The following is a 24232-nucleotide window of genomic DNA, read 5'->3' as shown; positions in this document are numbered from 1 at the left end:
CTATGCTGTAAGTTACAGAAAAAGAACTTTTTGACATTAATCGTATTTGTTCATTGTGAAGAGAAGTCCCAAACACTGACAGCTGTTAAATTGTAAGTTATGAATCATCAGTGCAAAGGAATAAACAAAGTCAGGATTGGAAAAAAAATTCTACAAATCTCTACTAAAAGAATTACATTACAGAAACTCTACAAGAAACTGAAAATTATCCCCCAAACCAAGCCATGTGAGATATATTTGTCTTCTTCTTTCCTGAATTAAGAAATCTTGTTTTCTACTTCAGCTCAGCAGGTATCTATTCAGCATTGTTTACTAATTTATTGAATTTTTACTGCACGCTTACCAGATGCACACTTTCTGCTAACAGTGGAGAATACAGATACAGATTTCAATTCCAGCTCTTGGGGCATTCTAACAAAGTCAAAACCCAACAAATAATTATAATACACTGTGATGGTTGCTATGAGATGCTGTCCTGGTTTTGTTTCCCCAAGAAACAGACCTAACACAAGAATTTGGTGAAAATAACTTCTTTGGCAGGTAAAGGAAGCTTGAAGAAACTGGAAGGGAAGTGGAGAAATGAACAAGCAAGGGAAGTCAGCTGACATAAAGGATATAATAAAAAGCAAGTTATCACTGTGAGCCACTGGGTTAACACCTGCTGGGGAAATCAAGGAAGCAATGTGGAACACTCACCTCAAAGGAATAGGGCCAGGCCATTAATTTCCCAGGATTGTCCACCTGCTCTATGAATAAGCAGAGAGGGAACCTGTTAGAGAGACTTCTGGCAAAGGGGGATAGATCCTGGTGTTTCTAAGTTGGTCTGATGGGCACTATTATGATAAGTTGCGAATGCATATGGACATCTGCCACAGATGTTCAGAATCACAGATAACCTTGACAGGAAAAAAAAATGTTGACTGAAATAAAATTACTCAATGTTAAAGTTGTGGGTTAAATTTTATTTGGGGCAAAATGAGGACTACAGCCCGGGAGACAGCATCTCAGAGAGCTCTGCGGAGCTGCTCAGAAGCGGGAGGGTCTCAGTCTTGTACGTTACTTTAGTGAAGAGGGTGCATGCAGTCAAGCACGTGTTCAGGCAGAAGCTTGCCCCTAGTGATAAGGAGCAGACGTCACCACGAATGATATTAATACTCTTCTAGATACGAGAAGCAAGAATTTGGGCTCGTAACATCTTCTGAAGATATCTAACTATCTAAAGGCCTATTCCACCAGTTTTCCCAGAGCAAAGAGCATTCTACTCCTGGCCTCCACCCTGAACTCCTTTCAGGGAGTGTTGGAGGTCAGTGGCTGCAGTAGCTCATGATTTTATCCAAGCAGAGCTAGATGGCAAGTGCCAATGTGATCCAATCCTTGTAGAGGAAGATGGCAAGTGCCAATTTTTAGTTGACAGAAAGAAGTGAGTAAAGCCCACCCAGAGATTACACTTGAGATGAAATTGTAAGATGCATCAGACTTACTGAGGTTATAGAAAAAGAAAAAAATATTATTTCTGGCAGAAGGACAAATACAAAGGCATCCCAATCAGAAAGTACATGATACTTTAAAGAAACTACAAGTTCTATGTGTGCATATGGCTAGTCTGTAAGTACAGGGGGAGAGAGAAGGGAGAATTGTTGAGAACGAAGCTAAATGAATAGGCAGGAACAAGGTCAGAGTCAGCCTTGAATCCCAGGCTAAAAATGTGGATTCAACACTACATAACATTTATGAAATACATAAAATAGAGATACTGTGAGGGATTATAGCATGATTTCAGCAGCATAAACTTGGCAGCTTTTGGAATCTTGCTTGATTTCTATATATATATATTTTTTTTTTCTCATGAATAACCTCATTTGAGTAGGGTTAAACTGGCAAAGACAGTTGCTTTTAGCTTCCCAAAGAATTGGTCTGTCACCTAGGTCCAACTTCATCTTTTTTGATTTGATTTTTTATATCAGTGAGATTTCTAAATAAAGAATTTGTTTTAAAACTTTAGGGTTTAATTTATTATGTCTTCAAAGGCTTGCATAAGACATTTAATAAAAAGCCATCTTTCTTGTGTTTACAAACTAAACTCAGAGCAAATCTCTATTATTATTTTTATTAGCCCATGAATATTAGTTTTTAGTTTTACTTTATATTGTGTGGCTGATGTAACCCTATTGGTGTCACTTAGTATGTTTAATCACTATTTCCTGAGGGGCAGATTTATGTGTCCAGTCTTATTATATCAAGCAGAGGAAGCATTCCCCATTGAAACACATTGTGAACAAAACCTACTGCAAGCCATATTAATAAACAAAGAATGCTGTGACCATCAAGTCATCAGCCAACTCAGGATGCAGACAAGCAGGCAACCCAGCCTCTGCAGACTGAGGGGACTCAGAATGGAAAAGGACAGGTTACTGGCCCTAGGTGGCTAGGTGTTTGTCAAAGAAATGATTTCAATTATTTCAATGTGCCCAGACACTTGCTTCGTCCCATACATAGAAAAGCACTAAATTCTTTAACTTGAGACGTCTGGTTTTCTTTAGCTAATAGTAATCTTTTAATGTTCTAACTACCTGGCCTTTGTTGTAAAACTCCTATATATACTAGCTCCTCCCCTACCTCTCCAGAGCAGTCCTTCAGAGTGATCTGAGAGGCTGTCATGCCAGCCTTGAGGGAGTTTGAGTCCTCGGAAATGTCTACTGAATAAAACATAACTCTCAACTTTTAGGTAGTGCATTTATTTCAATTGACAATATCTATCCCACAATATAATTAAGCAAAAGAGGTTTATATGAAGCCTATTTACATATAACAATTTTTTATAAATTTTATCTAATTTTTTAAATTTTTCAGTTTTACTAGGTAGAACTGTTACAATTTGACAGTACATATACAATATATTGCATGTAAATAAATATACATAATGTATTACACATTTTTAAAATTTATATATATATATATATATATATATATATATATATATATATACTATTCATTGTTTCTAAAAAACATTTAGAGCTTTAGCTTTTTAAACTTACACAGTTATGAAAGGGATAAAGCCAACCACAAAGTAACAATTCAAAAAGATACATATATCCTATTAACAGCAACATTCTTTATAATTGCCTAGATATGGAAGCATCCTAATTGCACATAAACTGATGAATGGATAAAGAAGATGCAGCATGTATATGTAATGGAATACAACTCACACATAAGAAAGAAGGATATTTTGCCATTTGCAGCCCCTCATTTACTTCTTTTCTCTTCACTTCAAAAACCAGAATTTTTTAATTGGCATAAACATTTCCATTGCATCAAAACCAACAAAGTACCTACAAATAAACTATCCAAGGAGGCTGGTTATCTATACTCTGAAAAATGTACAACACTGATGGGGAAAAATTGAAGATGTTACCAAAAAATGGAAAGGTATCTTGTGCTCTTGGATTGGAAAAATCAACATTATCAAAATGGCCATACTACCCAAAGCAATCTACAGATCCAATGTAACTCCTGTCAAAATACTCATGACATTTTTCACAGAGCCAGAACAAACAATTCCAAAATTTATATGGGACCATAAATGACCCCGAACTGCCAAAGTAATCTTTTGTAGGTCTTTTTTTTTCTTTCTTTTTTTTGTTCTTTATTCGTAGTTTGATGACTAAAGAAGGTCCTTTAACATTTGTTGTAAAGCTGATTTGGTGGTGGTGAATTCTTTAAGCTTTTGTTTATTGTGAAGCTCTTGATTTCTCCATCAAATCAGAATGAGAGCCTTGTTGCATAGAGTATTCTTGGTTCTAAGTTTTCTGTTTGATCATATTAAATATATTGTGCCACTCCCTTCTGGCTTGTAGTTTCTGCTGAAAAATCAGCTGATAACCTTATGGGAGTTCCCTTGTATGTCATTTGTTGCTTTTCTCTTGCTAATTTTAATATTTTCTCCATTATTTGTCAATTTGATTACTATGTGCCTTGGCGTGTTCCTCTTTGGGTTGATCCTGTGTGGAACTCTCGGCACTTTCTGGACTTGTGTCTGTTTCCTTTTCCAAATTGGGGAAGTTTTTGGTTATTATGTGGGTTTATTTCTGGACTCTCTATTCTGTTCCATTGATCCATATATCTGTTTTTGTACCAGGACCATGCTATTTTTTATTACTGTAGCTTTGTACTATTTTCTGAAATCCAGGAGGGTTATACCTCCAACTTTGTTCTTTTTCTTCAGTATTGCTTTGGCAATTCTGGACTTTTTGTGATTCTACATAAATTTTAGGATTCTTTGTTATTGTTCTGTAAAAACCGTGCTGAGTAATTTGATAGAGATCACATTAAATCTATAGATTGCTTTGGGCAGTATGAACACTTTGACAATATCAATTCTTTCAACCCAAGAACATGGAATATCCATTTCTTTAAATCATCTTTCATATCTTTAATCAGTGTTTTATAGTTCTTCATGTATGTCTTTCACCTCCTTGGTGAGATGAGGTGTATTCCTAAGTATTTTATCCTTTTGGATGCCATTTTTAAATGGATTTTTTTACTTTCCTTTTTTAATGTTTCATCATTAGTATAAAGAAATGCAATAACTTCTTTATGTTAATTTTGTGTCCTGCTACATTGTTGAATTCTTTTATCAGCTCTAATAGTTTTTGTATGAAGCCTTCAGGGTTTTTTATGTATAGAATCATGTCATCCACACATATACAATTTTACCTTTTTGCTTCTACTTTGGAACACTTTTATTCATTTTGGGTTTTTTTGGTTTTTGGTTTTTTAGGTCTGATTGCTATTATTAGGACTTTCAATACTATGTTGAATGGAAATGGTGTGAGTGAGCATACTTTTCTTTTTCCTGATTTTAGTGGAAAGACTTTCAACTCTTAACCACTGAGTATTATGTTGGCTGTGGGTTTGTCATAAATAGCCTTTATTATGTTGAGATATGTCCCCTCTATAACAACTTTGTTAAGAGTGCTTTTATCACAAATCAATGTTGAATTTTATCAAATGCTTCTTCTGTATCTGTTGAGATAATCATGTGATTTCTGTCCTTTCTTTTGTTAATGTGGTGCATCACATTGATTGACTTGTATATGTTGAACTACCCTTGTATCCAGGAGATGAATCCAACTCAATCATAGTGTATGATCTTCTTTGTGTTGTTGGATTCTGTCTGCTAATATTTTGTTGAGTTTTTGCATCTATTAGCAATATTGGCCTGTAATTTTCTTTTTAATTAGTGTCTTTATCTGGTTTTGATATCAGGATAATGGTGGCTTCATTGAGTGAGTTTAGGAGTGTTCCCTTTATTTCATTCTTTTGGAAGAGTTTGAAAAGGATTGGTAAAAGTTTTTCTTTGTATGTTTGGTAGAATTCCCCAGGAAAACCATCTGGTCCTGGACTTTTGTTTGTAAGGAGGATTTTGTTGTTTTATTCCTGATTCTGTTTCACCCCTAGTGATCAGTCTTTTCAAATTGTGTTTCTTCTTGATTCAGTTTTTGTAGAGTGAATTTATTTCTACAAACATGTCCATTTCTTCTAGATTTTCCAGTTTGTTCCCATATAATTATTCACAATATTCTCTTACTTTTTTTTTTTTCTTCAGTATTTCTATGGTGTTGGTTGTAATTTTTCCTCTCTGATTTTTTTTTATTTTGTTTATATGTGTCCTTTCGCTTCTTGGTGTGCCTGGCCAGAGGTATGTCCTTTTTTTTTAAAACTCTTTCAAAAAGTCAGCTTTTGGTTTGATACATATCTTCTATTTTTTAAAATCTCTATTTTGTTTATTTCCTCCCTGATCTTTATTATTCCTTCCCTCTGCTGACTTCAGGTTTTATTGGTTCTTCTTCTTTTTCCTAATTTTTTTAGGTGGTAGGTTAGGTTGTTTATCTGACATTGTTCTTGTTTTTTGAGGGAGGCCTGTATTGTTACGAACTTCCTCTTAGGACTGCTTTTAATGTATCCTATAGATTTTGTGTGGTTGTGTTTTCCTTGTAATTTGTCTCAAGGTATTTTTCAATTTCCTTTTATTTTATTGTTGACCTAATGGTTTTTTAGTAGCATGTCATTTAGTCTCCATGTCTTTTTTTTTTTCTTTCTTATTTTTCTTTCTACAGTTGATTTCTAGTTTCATGTCACCGTGGTCAAGAAAGACGCCTGAAATCATTTCTACTCTCTTAAATTTGTTGAGGCTTCTTTTGTGTCTGAGTATGTCATCTGTCTGAGAGAATGTACCATGTACAGTTGAAAAGAGTGCATATTTTGATTTTTGGAATGTAATACACTGAAAATATCAATTGAAACTAACTATTCTGTTGTGTCACTTAGGACCTCTGTTGTTTTATTGATTTTCTGTCTGGAAGATCTGTCCAATGTTATTGGGCTGTTAAAATTTCCTACTATTATTGTATTCATATCAATTTCTTCCTTTATGGCTGCTAGCATATACTTTATGAATTTAGGTGCTCCTATATTGGGTGCATATATGTTAACGAGTGTAATATCCTCTTCTTGTATTGATCCTTCATTATTATATAGTGTCATTTATCTTTCTTTATGGCCTTTGTTGTAAAATCCATTTTGACTGATATATTGCTCCCCCCACTTTCTTGTCATTTCCATTTGCATGAAATATCTTTTCCATTCTCTCATTTTCAATCTACATGTGCCCTTCACCCTAAAGTTGGTCTCTTGTAGGCAGCATATTGTAGGCTCTTGTTTTATTATTCAATCTGTCAGTCTATCTCTTTTGATTGGAGCATTTAGTTTGACATTTATGGGAATTGATAGATGTATGTTTATTACCATCATAACCTTTGTTTTCCAGTTGATTTTGTATTTCTTTTCTGTTCCTTTTTCTTTTGGTTATTCCATTTGTATTTTAATGATTTTCTTTTGTATTATGCTTGAGTTCTTTTCTTTTTGGTTTCATGTCTCTATTGCATGCTTTTGATAGTCCTTACAGAGTCCAGGTCTGCTCCACAGTTGTTGGGGTAGAAGCCTACAGATCCATTTCTGAGCTGCTGGGTGAGGTAGGAGGAACTAGTGCACTTCCACTGAAAGGGGCCCACTGAGTATTCCTCCACAGATGTCCATTGTGAAGTGCCCTCTGTGGTGTGAAGTCACCTGTCACATGTGCAAACTTAACAAAGTTGGCACTGCCCTTGGATGTAGGAATATGGGAAGTTTGCCCTGGTGCTCCTTGGACACTGTGCTCACAAAGTCACCAGGGCAGATCCGTTAGTCAGGGATCAAGGTCTTCATAGTTGTGCACTTGGATCTACTGTGTGCTACAGGGCCAGCCAAGACCCCAGCCACATCTCCAAGTGTGTGCACCTACTATTAATGCTGGGCCTGCCCCAGCCATTCAGCAACTCTCTGCACTGACTTCCCACTGGTACCAAGCCCACAAAACACTGGGGGTGCAAATCTGCCCAAGCTACCCAGGACATGGCTCAGACCTCAGCCTCACCTCAACCTGGGGGCAACCTGCCAACAACTATGCCCTCCCAGAGTTCCCAGAGGCAGAGATGCCCTGGAACAAGAGTAAGTCAAGACAAGTTTGGTTTGACAGAGTCTCACCCCTCCCCTGGCAAGCATGGGTTAACAATGAGGCTTTTATGGTATGACCACCCTGTGCACAAGCTGAGAAGGAGGCTGTTATGGTGCAGTCCCACCCCTCCCCTCACACTCATCAATGATAGCGGCCTCTATGCAGACCTGGGCCTCCTTCACACATTCCCAGCCCCAGACCATAACCCACTCCAGGCAGTCTCCACTCCACCAACCCCAGTCTTCTCCCTGGGTCTGTCCTCTGAAGTCCAAGCCTCAGCATCCAGCCTCCACACATCAGCAGGCTCATATCTCAGGCTGGGGAGCACAGCCAGGTGCCCCAGATCCTCTGCACTGGTTTCTCCCTGTTCTTTCTCAGAACAGCTACTGTGTTCTCCTCTGAACCTCTGTGGCTCACTTTCTGTCTTGTCTGGTCTCCCTGTTGGTGAAAGGGCTTCCTAGGTTACGGGAGCATTTTCTCTTTTTCTGCTCCTTCCCTGGGGTACATGTCTCTCATTCTGATTCTTTATGTGGAGATTCCTCTTGTAGCCTTGCTAGTATAAGATCTTCTGCCAGAGGTCAGTAGGTATTTTCCAAAAATAATTCCATATATAGGTGTATTTTCATTGTATTTATGGGAGGAGGTGAGCACCATATCTTTCTCTTCTGCCATCTTGAAGCCCCTCTTGGTAGCACGTGGGTTTCAACATTAGTTTCTTATCCATGTTTCTACCATGTGAAGGCAGTGTGTTTTCACATCCCACCGATAGACTTGGTGTTCACAGTCCTTCTGGATGTTTATTTTAGCTCAGTGCCGTGACCTTGCATCCATCTATGCCCAAGTATTGCTGCTGATGAACAGAGTTAATCTATTCATAATTCATGGACTGGAGCAATTCCTTCTGGTGCCACCATTCAGGGAGTTGAGTTCCAATTTCCTACCACCTTGTGGGTGTTGGGAGAACAGCAATGAAGCAATGAATGCAGCAATGAAGACCACATAACTTCAGCTGTCTATTCATCTTAATGTTTATAAGTTTTTTCTTTGTATCAGATTCCTAATTAGTTCCTGTTCTTTCTTTTTAACTTATCTAAGATACCTTTTTATACATATTTTATCCAGTATCACTTTAAGTATAAAGCTGAGAAAGGCAGAGTAGTGGGGTGGTGATATCCACAACTGCTCAGTTCACCATGCTGTCCCATATTTATCAAGTAAAGTCTTAACACTTGAAAGGATGTGTAGTTGCAGTGCTAATTCCATGCACATCCCAACTATAAAGAGTTTATCTCTTTTCTGAATTCTCTTGTACTGTATTAGTTTCTATTTCTTTAATCACAAACTTCCTTGAATTCATATGTTTTTACTTATCCATACTTCATATTCTTCCAATCTTTGGTTTTACCTCAAGAGATAGTAACTGAATACAAAGGGATTGGGGTTCTGTATGTTGACTGAAGTATCATCTAAGTGTGTGTGTATGTGGGGACATACTTAGGAATACAGTGACTGGCAACCTGAGACACCTCCACTGTCCTGGTCTACCAAGAGAATGATACAGCAGTGAGAGAAGTATGAGTTGCAAGAGGGTTCTTGGCCATGGCACCTGACAACTCTCTCATCCTCTCTACTAGCATCTTCCCATTTACTCATTTATTAATCATTTACTAAGCATCTAATATGTGCACAGAGTATGAAACTATGTATTATTGGCCTACACACTGTGCTATGGGGTGAGGTATTATAATAACATATAGAACAATGATGTTAGAGGTTGTGGGTTGTAGATGACCCATCCATGAGGTGATGACATAGCAAAAGCTCTGGGGCCACCTATGCCTAAGTACAACCTTACAACCTTGGTTCTTAGATTATGAGTCAAAAGTTTGTGAAATGCTGGCCCTTACCGTTGTAATTGCACCTTACCCAGAATAAAGTCCACTTTCAATTCAGGATATAGTCTAATGGTGGTAAGTTACCATACATTGTCTAATTTGATTATTATCACAACAGATAAAAGTTATGATTCATGGCATTAGTCATTCATTCATTCAAAAAATACTAACTGCATTCTTCTGTATACCAGGCACTGTTCTAATCATTGTTCTAGTGTTTGGAATTAAATCAGACAGGTGAGATTAAGAAAATTGGCCAAAGACCACAGTGTTATCAAACTCTGGAGTCAAATTAAACCTAGATCTAACTACAAAAATCTTAGACACTACCTGGTGTTTCTGCCCAAATGTTGCAAATGAATCTTTGTAATTGTGACATTGTGATTTTTTTCTCCTTTTTTACTGCCTCTAATTTCTAGTCATCTCTTCTCCTAGGGCTGCTTTCTTGTCATAGAGTTTTTATTCAGGTACTGGTTCAAGTTCTCAAAAGGAATTTTAAATGATGCAATAAAATAAGTCCAGTTAAATTTTAAGCATGATATTATACATTAAAAAAAATTTCAGATAAACTTAGAATTTGGAATATTTATCACTGAATATTATTTGAAATCTGCTACCCCAGAGACTTTTTAAAATTTTTTTCCATTCACTTCTTTTTAAAATATCAAAATTTGCACTTTATTTCAGCTCTAAAAAGTTGAACTTCTTTTTGTTCATTTTTCTAGTTGTTTACATTGACTTTTGCCTTTCAAGTTAAATCTAGTGTTTGGAATTAAATCAGACAGGTGAGATTAAGAAACCTGGCCAAAGGCCACAGGGTTATCAGAGTCTTCACAATTTTTCACTGATAGTCTTCTCATTTTTCAAACATGGTTTCTTCTTTATTGTTACTTAGTTTTAAAACTTCTTTCTTCACAGACACTTACCATAAATAAAGTTTTGAACATTTTTCTGTTATGAGAGAACCAAGACATGAGACAAACTTTCAAAACTTGTATGACAATAGTTCACAGAAACATCTTACTGTACTGAAATGGAAAGAAACAAAAGGAAAATAGAAAACATTAAAGAGATTTTGTTTCTGTTTCCAGCTAATGTTGACACATAGTTTAAAGAAAAAAAAATCTTTTTGCTCATCAGTGTTATGCTGTAAGAACTTCTGACTCTTAACTCTCAGTCCATGTACTGCTGACAGGGCTGGGCTTCTGCTCTAACAGAGCCCATGCCAGCATGCCCTCAGTCAAGTAGCCCTCACTCCATTACCTGACATATGGGTAGGGCACTAATTATTGGTTTACCTTTTAGAATGGAAGAGTATCAGTTTTAGTTGTTTTCACTTACTAATGTCTTGGAGTCATATGTTTATACACTATTGGGGGGATAGTTAAGAGAGGGCACTGACAAGAATGGGAGGAGATCAGACAAGGCAGGTTGAGACAGTAGAGTGTGGTGATGGATGCAAGGAAAAGCTGTATATTTAGGTAACTTGCAGGACCCATGAAGACCCTGGCTTTTGAAGTCGGGAGTGTGGAAGAAATGAAAAGGAAAAAAACTGAAGGGAGAGTGGTGCATTGAATAAAAACTTCCAAAAAGATCAATGTGGGAATCTTCAGAGCTGAGATTTGGTGGAACAATAAAGATCTGCACATGAGCTGCTGGTGCTGAAGGTTCTGACCTACACTGCTCCATTGGTGCATCACAGCGTCTGGAAGATATATTCATGGCAATGACCACCAAGTAGTGGAATTTCCTTTATATGTTGAAAGAAAAATGCATTCATTATCTTAATTCTATACACAAAGCCCTATCTTAGTACCCATGAGGAATTTCAACATCTTCTGAGTGTGCCAACTCAGAGGGGAAAATTAAGCACATCGTATTGACTTTGCTGAGACTTAAGATGTAATATACAATGAACAGCAAGATCTTTGAAGAAAAAATAAAATGTCCATACAAAACATTTCTTTAAAAAAACTGCAAATTGGGCTTTAAATACATTTGCAACAGAAGATTTCACCTGAGTTTCTTCTAGCCAAGATTGGCAAATGCATCAGCATTCTTTCTCCCCTCTTTCCAAGTAAAAGGCTTTTGGAAATGAAAATAGTACAACTTCTCACTGTCTACAAAGCATGAAAATTTAGATTCAATATAGTTAGTTGTTTCTTCTAATTTATCTGAGAAATGGAGCTATATTCTTCAGTAATCAATTGACAAAAATGTTTCAATAAGCCAGTCTCTGGGGTTTTAGGATGTGAGTTTCTGAGTTTCCTTAGTCCAGAAATGCATGATTATTAGTAGTAGTATAAAATAATAATGGTAAATAAAATTATTATTTGTGTTAACTTATAGAATGTGTTCCTGCAAATTAAATACTTGGTTGATATTATTCTTATCCACTAATCATACATATTTGGAGGAAAATTGTATGTAACAATATATTATAAAATTATAAATTATATAATTTATATACATATAATTATGTAATTATATAATCATATATTATAAATTATATATGCATACATATACATCATATATATATAGAGAGAAAAAGTAGTCTTTTAACAATCTTCTACCCCATTCAATAAACACTGTAAATATATCTTCCAAAGAAGATAAAGCAAGGTTATTGTAACTCTAACTCAAAAGTGTGAACATTCTGCCATCCTGAGGTTATTTACAGTACTACAGCTGTATCATCTTTGGAATTTTTTACAAGTATCCCAAAGTACATGCACTTAGGAACAAGAATAAATAATGATGGCAGAGCAGGAGGATGTGGAAATCCCCTCCCTTCTCATGAACACATAAAAACCACATCTACATGTGGAACAAGCCTCACTGAAAAGTAACTGGAAACTGGCAGAAATATTCCCATACAACAAAGGCTGAAGAAAGATCCATATATAATTAATAGGAAGGATAGGAAGGGAATACAAGTGATCCAGTCAATCCCATGCCCCTGAAAGAAGACTTGGAGGAAAAGAAAGATTACACAGGCAGAGACCTGCCCTGGGGAGTGGGTGGTCAGACCACAGGTTGGGCACCCTAATCCTGGTGTCCTACACAGTGGAGATGAGCACTTTTGCCTGGTTAGAGGACCACTGGGGCTAACCAAATGACTGAGTAAAGCCTGGATTCTACTCATGAGAAGTGGGTATGTGCAGACTTGCCCCCCATGCAGGGCAGAAAGGGCAGTTAGAGGACTGTTCTAGTTTCCCAGGGCTCCCTCAGCATGAACCCCAGCCTGACCCAAGCAATTGCTCCAGACCTGCCCACTCCACTTCACAGTATGGGATCTAGGGCTACTAAAACTGAGCAGAAAAGTTGGCTATGCAATGCAGAGGTGACGTGGTCCCAGAAAAGAGCCTAGATAAAGCAATGGTGACCGTTGTTGGCACTCAATCAGTCAGCACCTCAGAAGCAGCACAGAACTCTGCCAGCAGCTGCTCCATCACAGCTCATGCACTGATATATGCCAGGAATCTATGCAGGATCCATCTGCTCTGCAATGTGGCTCCATAACAGTTGGGGTGGTGGAAGCTACGGACACTGGTCAGCTGTGAGAGACAAAGGAAACCTTCAGCTGAAGCTGCATCTGAGCAGAGCAGGGGAAACCACTGTGGGTGACTGCACAGGGAATGCAATGGAGACAGCTGGGACCTCTATCTGTAGCCAACATGAGCCAAGAGCCTGCATGGGCCACCCTTGCTTAAACACTACCCTGCTATGGGGCAAGGGTTCAGGTGCTGGGAGTAGGGAAAGTGCACAGTTAAAGGAAACAGAACCATCCTGAGCCCAAACTTCAGGGCTTGTGCTCCAACAACTTGGGATCAGAGCTCACCCAAATAGGGTGGTGACAGCCCCTTAGCAGAGAAGTCCCACCTCACACTCAGCTCCAGTTCAAGCTACCCCATCTCAAGCCCCACTCCACCAGCCAGGGTGAAAACTGACAGTACATTCTGAGGAAAGATGTCACTTACGTTCATGTCAAACAAGCTCTTCACCGAAGTCATTTGGTACATTCAGTCTGTATAGGAATGCCCCTACATAACAGCATGACTTCGAGACTAAAACAAGCAACTGTTTCACCTAAATTCATAGACACAGAGAAAATTAAGCCAACTGAAAAAGCAGGAAAACTGTTCTGAATTGAAAAAGCAAAAGAAAATTCTTTAAAAAGTAAATAATAAAACAGAAATAAACAATTTACCAGATAAAGAATTCAAAGCATTGGTAATAGGAAAGTTAACTGAATTAAGTGAAAGAATAAATGAATACAGTAAAATTTTAACAAGAAAATATAAAAAATACCCAATCAGAAATGAAGAATTCAATAAATGAAATTTTAAAAAAAACACTAGAAGGAATGAACAACAAAGTGATACAGAAGAACACTAATTTATGACAAACCCACAGCCAAAATAATACCCAATGATGATGAGTTGAAAGCCTTCCTGCTAGAATCTGGAAAAAGGACTCCCACTCTCACCACTTCTATTCAACATAGTATTGTCAGCCCTAGCCATAGCAATCAGAGAAGAAAAATGAATAAAAAGTTTCCAAATTGGAAGTGAAAAGATAAAATTGTCACTATATGTGAATGACACGATACCATGTACAGAAAACCCTAAAGGCTTCATGCAAAAACTACTAGAACTGATAAAAGAATTCAACAATGTAGCAGGATACAAGATTAACATAAAGAAATCAGTTACACTTCTTTACACTAATACTAAAATATCAGAAAAAGAAAGTTAAAAAACAATCATTTTAAAAATTTCATCCAAAAAATAAAATATTTAGCAATAAACCTGACCAAGGAGGTATTATGACTCTCGACAAAATAAGAGAATATATACTCAACAAAAACAAACCAATTTCAGTGACGGTGGCTTGGGAAGAACTACTCTTCTTCAGATACAAGGATTATTTGGTAAGACAACGTTAGCGGATGTGATGGTTTTAAAACATGTCTACAGAGTCTTTGACATTTCTCCCATGAAATTTCCTCCCCTTAAATATATGCTGACCTCAGTAACTGGTTCTTTGGGGACAGAATATAGGGAAACTGTTGTGTGGTTTCTAAATAGCTTCTGACTTTCACTCTGTAGGGACACTCACCCTTAGAACCTGGCTGCCATGTTGTGAAGAAGTCCAGGCCACATAGTGAGTCTTCGTGCATGGAGGTGTCCCAGGTGACTGCTCCAGCTAGCATCCCAACCAAAGCCAGCTCCAACTGTCAGACATGTGCACAAACTAGCCTTTAGAAGATTTTAGTGTCCACCTTCAAGTCATCCTGGCTGATGCCAAATGGAGAAGAAATGAGCTGGCTCCACTGAGCCTTGCTTATTAAATGCAGATTTGTGAACCAAGCAAATGCTGTTTTGAGCCACCAGATTTTGAGGAGGTTTATTATATAATTTATTAGCAATAAATAACTGGCACAGATATTGATATTAAAAATGTGGTGCAGCCATTAAAAAAGAACTCAAACATGTGGGGATGCCTTTGAACTCAGAGGAATGTGGAACCTGAACAGATATAGAGAAGAGTAAGAATGAAAACTCAAAGGGCTCTATGAGACTGTTAGTGGAAGCCTGAGAGTCCTTGAAGGGGCTGAGAATGAAGGCCTCTAGGCCAGGGAAGAAAATGACACTGAAAGCAGAGGAAATGGGACTCTTTCTACCAAACAGTTGAAAATAAAATTGATGAGATAAGCAAAAAAATAGAAAGATTATTAAATATAAAGGAACCAGGACTCACTGGGTTCAAACATCTGTATTACATGTACAGCATCTCCACATGTCCAACTGTCAAATAATGGTAAAATAGAGAAATGGCTTCTGGGCTAAGACCAAACTTAGGGCACTGCCAGGAAAACATGGTCTAAAGATGAAGCCAAGGCTTTGTTAAGACCTTGGAAAGATTTAAGGTGCTGCCTCAAATTCCTTTAAGGATCTTAAAAGCATAAGAATTTTAAAGACATCATCCCACCACAGCTTCACAGCAAGCCCAAGGTGAAGAGCTTATCTCAAAAAGGCTGGTGAGCATGGCTTTTCCAATAGCAAAAACTCCAATAAAATTCACAGGAAACTCAAAGTTTTAAAGAGAGCTGTAGTAGCAGAAACACTTCTTGCTAGCTTGGACTGAAAGAGACCAAGACAGTACAAAATGTGAAGGGGCCTTTGGGTTTTTCTTAGAAGTTATATAAGGAGGAAGCTGGCTTGAGAAAAATTTTAGTCAGCTGTAAATACAGTATAATTTCTTATGAAAAGGACAGAACAAAGAGCTCAGAGAGGACAGCGAAAGACTCCCACCCATGGTTAGGACTAAGTCTTAATCAAACAGCTGGCAACAAGCATCAGGCTGTATTTCAGAAATGCTATGGGTCAGTGTGCCTCCCATATTCCGTCTGTGAATGGGAGAGTCTTTGGCAGTTTAGCAGAATGTTGGGTGTGTGGTGGTAAATAACCTGTCTCCTTAGTCCTCAAGTCTCAGTACTGAGAAGAGTGTCCTCAAGGGGCTGTACTCTAGAAATCACACACAGGACCCTCATCCTCATCTTTATCTGATAAAGATGGTAAGATCTTGGACTCAAGCCTGAGCCTAACATGACAGCAATGGAGACTTGTGGAGGAATTGACTAGGGAGAAGTGTATTTTTCATGTGGAAGCAATATAAAAAAGTGTGGCTAGTAAGATTATGCTGGTTTTTTGATGTATCCATAAGTTAAAACTAATTCCATAGAAAAGTAGAATATGGGCCAACCTTAAGTGACTTGCTCCTAATGAACAGAATATGGTGAAAGTATGAAAAAATGCTCAATATCACTAATCATCAGAGAAGTGCAAATCAGAACTACAATGAGGTATCACTTCACACCAGTCAGTATGGCCATCATTCAAAAATCCACAAATGACAAATGCTGGAGAGGCTGTGGAGAAAGGGGAACCCCCCTACACTGCTGGTGGGAATGCACTTTGGTGCAGCCACTGTGCAAAACAGTTTGGAGATTCCTCAAAAGACTAGGAATAGACTTACCATATGACCTAATAATCCCACTCCTGGGCATATGTCCAGAAGGAACCCTACTTCAAAAAGACACCTGCATCCCAGTGTTTATAGCAGCACTATTTACAACAGACAAGACATGGAAACAGCCTAAATGTCCATCAACAGATGATTGGATAAAGAGGATATGGTGTATTTCTACAATGGAATACCATTCAGCCATAAAACACGACAACATAACACCATTTGCAGCAATGTGGATGCTCCTCGAGAACGTCATCCTAAATGAACTGAGCCAGAAATAGAAAGAAAAATACTATATGAGATCACTCATATGTGGAATCCGGAAAAAAAAAAAAAGAACATACATACAAAACAGAAACAGACTCATAGACATAGAATACAAACTTGTGGTTGCCAAAGGGGAGGAGGGTGGGAAGGGACAGACTGGGAGTTTGAAATTTGTAGATACTGTCAGGCATATGCAGAATAGATAAACAAGATTATACTGTATAGCACAGGGGAATATATACAAGATCTTGCCGTAGCTCACAGTGAAAAAGAATGTGACAATGAATATATGTATGTTCATGTATAACTGAAAAATCACGCTCTTCACTGGAAATTGACACTGTAAACTGACTATAACTGAATAAAAAATGTTTAAAAATAAAGTGCTCCATTCAGAGCTATGGTTACGTGATCTTTCAGGGACAGAGTCCAGGTTGGAACCTAAATGTACAGACTGGGAGAGAAAAGGATTTCAAGTACTCTGACCACTTCCTGTTGAATGAAACAGAGAGGCCAAGCCCTCACATTTCAAAAGTGCCCAGTTGGTGAGAAGATCCACTGCAGGGCAGAAGGGAAGGAACCTCCTTAACAAAGGTCCCAGATGAGAAAACGGCCCAATGACCCCCACTCAGCCCAGAGGGCCTTCAGCCTGAATAAGAACATGGGGAACTTGGGCAGAAGTAGGCACCAAGCCTCCCTTCACCTGCGCAAGGTGGAGGCAGCTCTCAGCACCCCTCCCTCACCACCCACCTGTCCAGTCTTCCTCACTGAATCACAAGGGAACTGAGTGGAAAGGATTTCAGCCCCATGTGTTGGTACCCTGGGTGGGGCTGGGATGCCCCCTCCATCCAAGTGGAGGGCAAAGATGTTCCCGGAATAGGGTGTGTCTGTAAGTACCCCTTGTTGGTGTTTCCTGGCACCACAATCTGGAGGGGAGGACCTGACAAATTCTGCCTTTCGACAACCCAAATGCTTACCGAGTCTTTTATTTGTCAGCATAGTAACATTTATAGTAAAGGGCTGAGTCTACACACAGCAGAAGCCAACCTCTATGCTACCTCGTGAGATCTGCCCAGGCCACAGCGTTAGATGTAATTTACCCTCATAAATTCCCTCTCCATTAAGTGTGAGCTCACACTTGACCCTTAGCAACTTCAACAACCTCCCATTTAGGCTCCTGGGGAAGGTTCTCAAATACAACATCCATGGCTTACGACAGTGACCCCAAAGCATCCCGAATGTTAGAGGTGTACACGTAAGATACACTTCTTGGGGAGACGTTTTTCTATTAAAATAGCTGCTCCATGCGATGGATAAAGGCAATGTTGTCTGAACACGTCCTACCACACACAGGATGCAAATCAACGTTCGGACAGGCTCAACTTGTGTTTATCTTTGTTCATGGTCCCTGCTTCTTTCTGTAAAGTCTCATAAATTTACTTTCCCTCAGGTGTTCTGATACTCTCCCTACTCAAATTAGTAATTTCTGCTCTCTGTGTTATTAATCTACTTAGAAAATGGAATCGTACTAAGGTAGATTGGCAATCTGTTAAGAGCCAATGAAGGCAGACTTTCAGGTAGGTTCCTAACAAAGATGCGTGTGTTATAATAAAAGCCCATACTGACAAGTCCTATGAATGATTTGCATTTACTACTGGGGTTCTTTTTAACTCACATAGCTAAGACTATAACTCATACAGCATTTACATTTTCCCCAAATGCATTTTTTGTTTACTAACCCTACAGCTGATACCCTTATGATTTAATTCATCAAAAGCAATCACTTAAGCACTGTACATGGGCATGTTTGTGGTCTGCATTCTCACAGGCTGCCAAGCACAACACAAACAAGAGACTAAATTCATCAGGAAATGAGTGTGCATGTGACCCAGGGCCACACCAACTCATCTACTGCCCTGCACCAGCAACTACAGCAGAAGGTGCCATAAAATCTACAAAATTCTTCTGCCAGCTCTAAGCTGACAACAGTACTTACAGGTTCCAGGGGCCTCGTGCCAGCCAGGGGAGCTGCTGCACCGGCCAGGGGCGGGGTCCAGCCAACGTCCCAGCTGTTTGGCATCGGATTGTACAGTTGGACATTTCTGGCCAGTCCTCTCACCACTGAGAAAAGAAAAGCCAACACATATTTCATATGTCTACTCACACATGTTGAGCTATCACTTCCCCCGAGCTTCTGCTCTGTAGTAGGAGAAATACTGACTTCCTTAAACTTTGAAAACAAAAGCAGGTGAAAACTCTCCAAATCCACACTTAGCCAAACTTAGCCAACTAGGGCCTTGGTCTTTATGGAAGCTAAGTTGGTGCCAATAAAAACAAGGGAGTAAAAGCAGTAGCACTGGGTTGGCCACAAAAGGACAAGGGGCAAGAGCAAGAAACTGGAAAAGCAGCTTCAGTTTTCCAGCACAGGTCAGGAGAGACAGACAAGAGGATTCTATCATCTCTGCCTCTAAATGAGAACTGACAACACTGAGGATGCCCATCTAATCCAGGCAGCTAGGTTAGCTGGTTTCAATCATTGATTTCTTCTCATTCAACAATAGACACTGAATGTCTTCTGTGATTCAAAGAAAAGGCAAACATAGGGAGAAATCAAAGATACACTCAGTTCTCAATTAACTGCCCCAACAGGGACTTAGAAAGACATGCAAATTAAATCCATGTATTAACCCCAAACTCCAGTTTAGCCAATAACATCATTTTTCTAGATCACTAATCTTCCACCAAAAAAAGTCATCCATACTTGCTTTCTTTTAGCCATCAGCATGTATATTTTTAAGCCAAAAGAATATTTAGAGGTATGCATCAAAAGCCTTGAGAAATGTGCTATTAAGTAACATGACCAACAGATTACAACAACTGACACTGAAAGCCAGTGACAAAACACTGCTTCACACAAATTTATCAAGCAGAAAGCAAAGCTCATGAACTGTTGTCAGTGACAGAGAATACTGACAACTGTACACACACTTATAAATCCTGAAGTTATCATTTCAGAAGAATATCATGATACATTTTATTTCAGATTTTATTTATTAACAATTGCTGGAGGTTGTGAGATAAACTATGTGTAATTGTTACATTTTTATTCCATCATTATGAATTTCCCAAATTTTCTTTATATTTTAAACTTTACACTATTCTAAAAAGCAAAATGCATCATGAAAATCAAAATTTTTCTGCCTTCTTACTTCCATGTCCTTCCAGTGTATGATGTACACCCTCCATCACCCTCAGGATAAACGAGAACCACCGTAATGGTGTATGGGGTATCTGGCTACAGATTCCTCAGAATGGTATAATTGGTATTCCCAGGGATTGGCACCTAAAGATTTAATAAAATGTAAAGTACTTGATTTGAAAACCCTGTACAAAAAATAACACTTTGAACAATAAAATACTCAAAATATTAACTCAAGACCAAGTCAAGAAGCAGGTTCTATCATATTGGGACTTAAGGATGTGCCCCCATACAAACTATTGTAAAAGTTCATGAAGACTTCTCCACACATGCCCTAGCTCCTTCTTGAAAAGTCCCTGGTATGATTCAATTCCCCCAGTCCCAATCCCCCAGAAGCCCCCATCACCCAGGCTTTAAAGTCACCAACCGACTATCCTCCGTCAAGTTCTCCTGAAGGAACATGAACTCCTTCAACTCTGTGGTGAATTGGTTAACTCTTGATCTCCACTTTGCAATCTACAGTTGAAACTAACATTCACTTTTCCCTACAGGAAATCATGACCAGCTCCTCTGCACCACCCGCTGTTGGTGCACAGAACAGATTGTACTGAGGAGTTCAAAGTGCTAGTGGAAGGGTCATGCGCTGAGTTTCCTCATGGTATTCAAAGATTCTCAAATGTACAGAAAGCACATCACATGTGAAGCTAACAACCCAGCACACATGAAGCCCAGGTTTACTGAGGGTCCCAGGAACCCTAGAACACAGGATCCCTTTAGTAGGCATCCCACCTGTTGAAATACCTGAAATATTCAAATACCTGTTGAAGTAGTGAATAAAGGAAAAAATGTCAGATGATGGCTATGTGAGGATTCCAGCCCACACCCTCAGCCCTTGGACACAAAAACAAAAGGCTGTCCTGCCCTTGGGGCCCCTAGATCAGGCATTCAGAGACTTTTACTCCCTGATAGGCAGGGTCAACACCCCTACTCAGCCTAGAATCAGTTTCAGAAGCCGGACCTTCACCCCTCTGCAACCCCATAAGATTATGGGAGCAAAATCTCTGCGGGGGGAATGGGACAGGAAGGGGGCAGAGCACAGCCATTCAAGGAATGCCACAGCAATTAACATCAAAATAGTGGAAGATTCAACCCCCAGTAGGCCTTGAGGCTCAGGATGATAAGAGATTTAATTTTTGGTAGATCTTGAGCTACACTATATGCCCACTGCCCACTGTAACATATTAACATGGTGAATAACACGCCCACAGGCACCATGGCAGTCCCAAGGCTAGCCACAAAAAGTCAAAGGGTGGGAAATGGCCAACTTTCTGGGAATCCCAGCCCCATCCCCTTAGACTGGTCCTTCTACTTATTAGCATGTGAAGCCACAAAGCCCATAAAAACCAGCAACACAGCGCCTCTCAGCTGCCCCCCTCTCTCTCTTCAGAGAGGGCCCACACTCTGTCTATGGAATGCGTACCTACTTTTAATCTGAGCACCCAGCCCCCACACCTTGTGCCTTTCTCTTCTCTTTCGATGTATCTCTCTGAATAAATCTACCTCCACTCAAAAAAAAAAATTAAAATTAAAATTAAAAAAATTAAGGAAAAAATATCTGTGATCATCTGGGTCATGTCTCATCCCTCCACAAAATATTTTGGCCCCAGAGCATAGTTTGTTTCTTGGTGTTATCCTAGAACACAAGACCAGAGACAGGTAACTCCAGGAAGGATACTAAACAATTAAGATCTTTGTGGGGAGGGTATAGCTCAGGGGTAGAGTCTATGCTTAGTGTGCACAAGGTCCTGGGTTCAATCCCCAGTACCTCCATTAAAAAATAAATAAATAAAACCTAATTGCTCCCCACCTCCAAAAGAGACAAAAAATTAAAATAAAACAGAATGAAGAGCATTATTAACAAGCATTTTAAAAGTTTAGTAAAACTGTCACTCCAGTGTTTCCAGCAGAATATGTGATTCCATCCCCATGATGATTACTAAAACAGCCACAGGAGTCCAGGTTCACTTAAACTGGTGTTGCCTCTCCCCATCATCTGACCTCCTTCCCCATCAGGATGCAGGGTGGACAGGGTGATGGTGTAAGGGGCACTGGGCTTCAGCTTCTGCAGGACAATGTTTTGTCATAAGCCTATCCTGGTCTGGAGTAGAACAGGGGTAAGTGTTGGCTTTGCCCTCTCCAAGTCACTCATCCGTTAGAAAAAGCTCCTTCTCTGAGACCTTTGTCAAGATCTGGAAACACACCCCACCATGAAAGTTTAAAATACATCATAGGGTATCATTTTAAATGTAAACTATGCCCCTAAATCATAAAAAGGACTTTAAGCCTTAAACTGATGACCTTAAAAAGATATTTCAACTGGCAAGTGGCCAGCACTGCAAAATTGCATCCAAAACTCGTCTCAGATCTCTTCTCCAAAAAGGCATTAGTCCTAAGTGAGCTGCAAGTGACCTTGAAAAGACAGCAAAGGTCTGCATAATAGTAGAGGCCATTCAGTATTATTCTCACCTTTTAACGGATGGTTTTTACTTGCTTTAAAAACACAGTAAAATAATTCAGCAAAAGATCTAAAGCTTTTGGATTTCCCACCTCCATAACTGCTCCCTGACCAGCATTAGCTGTGTAGACTATGTGACAGGACCCCCTGCCAGGCCACACTCAGGCAGGGATTCCCAGTCCTCTCCCTGACTCCAGCCTGCCAGAATGAAACATTTTCAATATTGTCTGATTATGGAGTTTGAAGGTTTTTATTTTTGTTTTTGTTTTTAATTCACTGCTTAAAGCCATCTAGCTATCATGTAGAAAAAAAATCTGGATGCTTTGTTAACAGTATACTGAATTCAGTTGTACATGCCATGCTAATTAAAATCACATAAAAAGGCAGGCTGCCCACAGTGGGTGCACAAGCGGAGGGCTGGGTGCACTAGCACAGTCCAGATGTTTCCCACTGAGCACTGTCCACTCGACCAGGCTGAGTTTCAGAGAAAACCTCAGTGGATCACTGGACTCATCCTCACAACAAGCGAGTTGAGCTACAGTGGCTAATTTGGACAAATTTAGTAAATTTGGGAGTTTGAGATTTGCAAATGTTAAAAATAGATTAAAAAAACAAATTTTTCCGTATAGCATGGGGTCTATATTCAATACCTTGTAGTAACCTTTAATGGAAAACAATATGAAAATCAATGTATGTATATATATATGCATGACTGAGACATGCTATACACCAGACACTTACACACTAACTGACTATACTTCAATTGTAAAAAAGTAACTCTAGAAAAAAATTAGTGTGTGAGGTTATGACAGCAAAGCTTCAAAATATCTGTTACTTTAACAAATCTGACTGTCCACATAGTAGAACCAGCCTCACGAGGAAGCAGAAGGGTGTGTGCCTACTTCTCCCATCCAACTCTCCAAAATCATTCCAGCACCAGGGAGTTGTCACTTTGATTATTTCTTGGACTAGCATTAAAATGCAAATATGCCAAAGAATAATAAATCTTAACGGAGTATCTGCAAACATGCTACACAGGGTAAGTTTATGAGATGCCTTCTAATTATGACAAACATCTGACAGACAGTAAGACAGACTCAAGGCAGCAGTTGGAGGGTCAGTATCACCAATAACAGAAATGCTAAGCTTTGCCTAAATCTGGCCTGACCCAGGCAAAAGTTCTGTTTCTGCCATTAGAACATCAATCCATCAAATGTGTCTTCTTTCATATAAAAGCCAGTTGATCACTGTTGGTCTTTAGTTTATAACTGGTAACCTGTAAGACAGATTCTCAATCCAAGTATATCGTACTACCTAAGTCTAGTTCTACAGAAACCACAACAGGGCAACTCACAAGTCACACTGGGGACAGGAGGGTCTCTGATTCAGCTAAACCCACTTACTGGGCAGTACAGAGACCTGTAACCACTGCCAGCATCGATCTCTGCTACACCTCCAACATGGTAACAGTAATGACCCATTTGCTGGAGCTCAGCAAGTCAGATGATTAAAAGTGAATAACTCACCTCTCTCTAAGGCTAACTGAAGAAATATGACAGCCTCCAAAACATCAACAAAATGCTAGTCCTCATCAAAAGAGATATTTGGAATAAGTCAGAAAGCATCATCCTATCTGTAAAAATCCTGGTGCTTCCTGACCCCCAGGGTAACACGTGCAGTTCTAGTCACATGTTTCATAAAGGCAAGGCTGGAGAAGGTTCAAGGACAGACAACTAAAGCAAGCAAGGTAAAATGGACAAGGGCTC

General features: G+C 39.1%; 1 long non-coding RNA gene across 1 annotated transcript in view; it reads right to left on the bottom strand.

Annotated features, from left to right (window-relative positions):
* Nucleotides 1-695: 695 nt before the first annotated feature.
* LOC140690245 (uncharacterized) overlaps nt 696-24232 on the bottom strand; it is a 46209-nt gene continuing 22672 nt past the window's right edge. The window contains exons 2-3 of the long non-coding RNA XR_012065446.1: nt 18749-18873; nt 696-746 (exon numbers count right to left, since the gene is read on the bottom strand). This is a non-coding gene — a long non-coding RNA (uncharacterized lncRNA). The remainder of the gene's footprint in view (nt 747-18748; nt 18874-24232) is intronic.

This window comes from Vicugna pacos, chromosome 29 (genome assembly GCF_048564905.1).
Source record: "Vicugna pacos chromosome 29, VicPac4, whole genome shotgun sequence".
NCBI classification, from domain to species: Eukaryota; Metazoa; Chordata; class Mammalia; order Artiodactyla; family Camelidae; genus Vicugna; species Vicugna pacos.
Note: the sequence above shows the minus strand (reverse complement) of the source record. Positions and strands in the feature narration are given on the sequence as shown.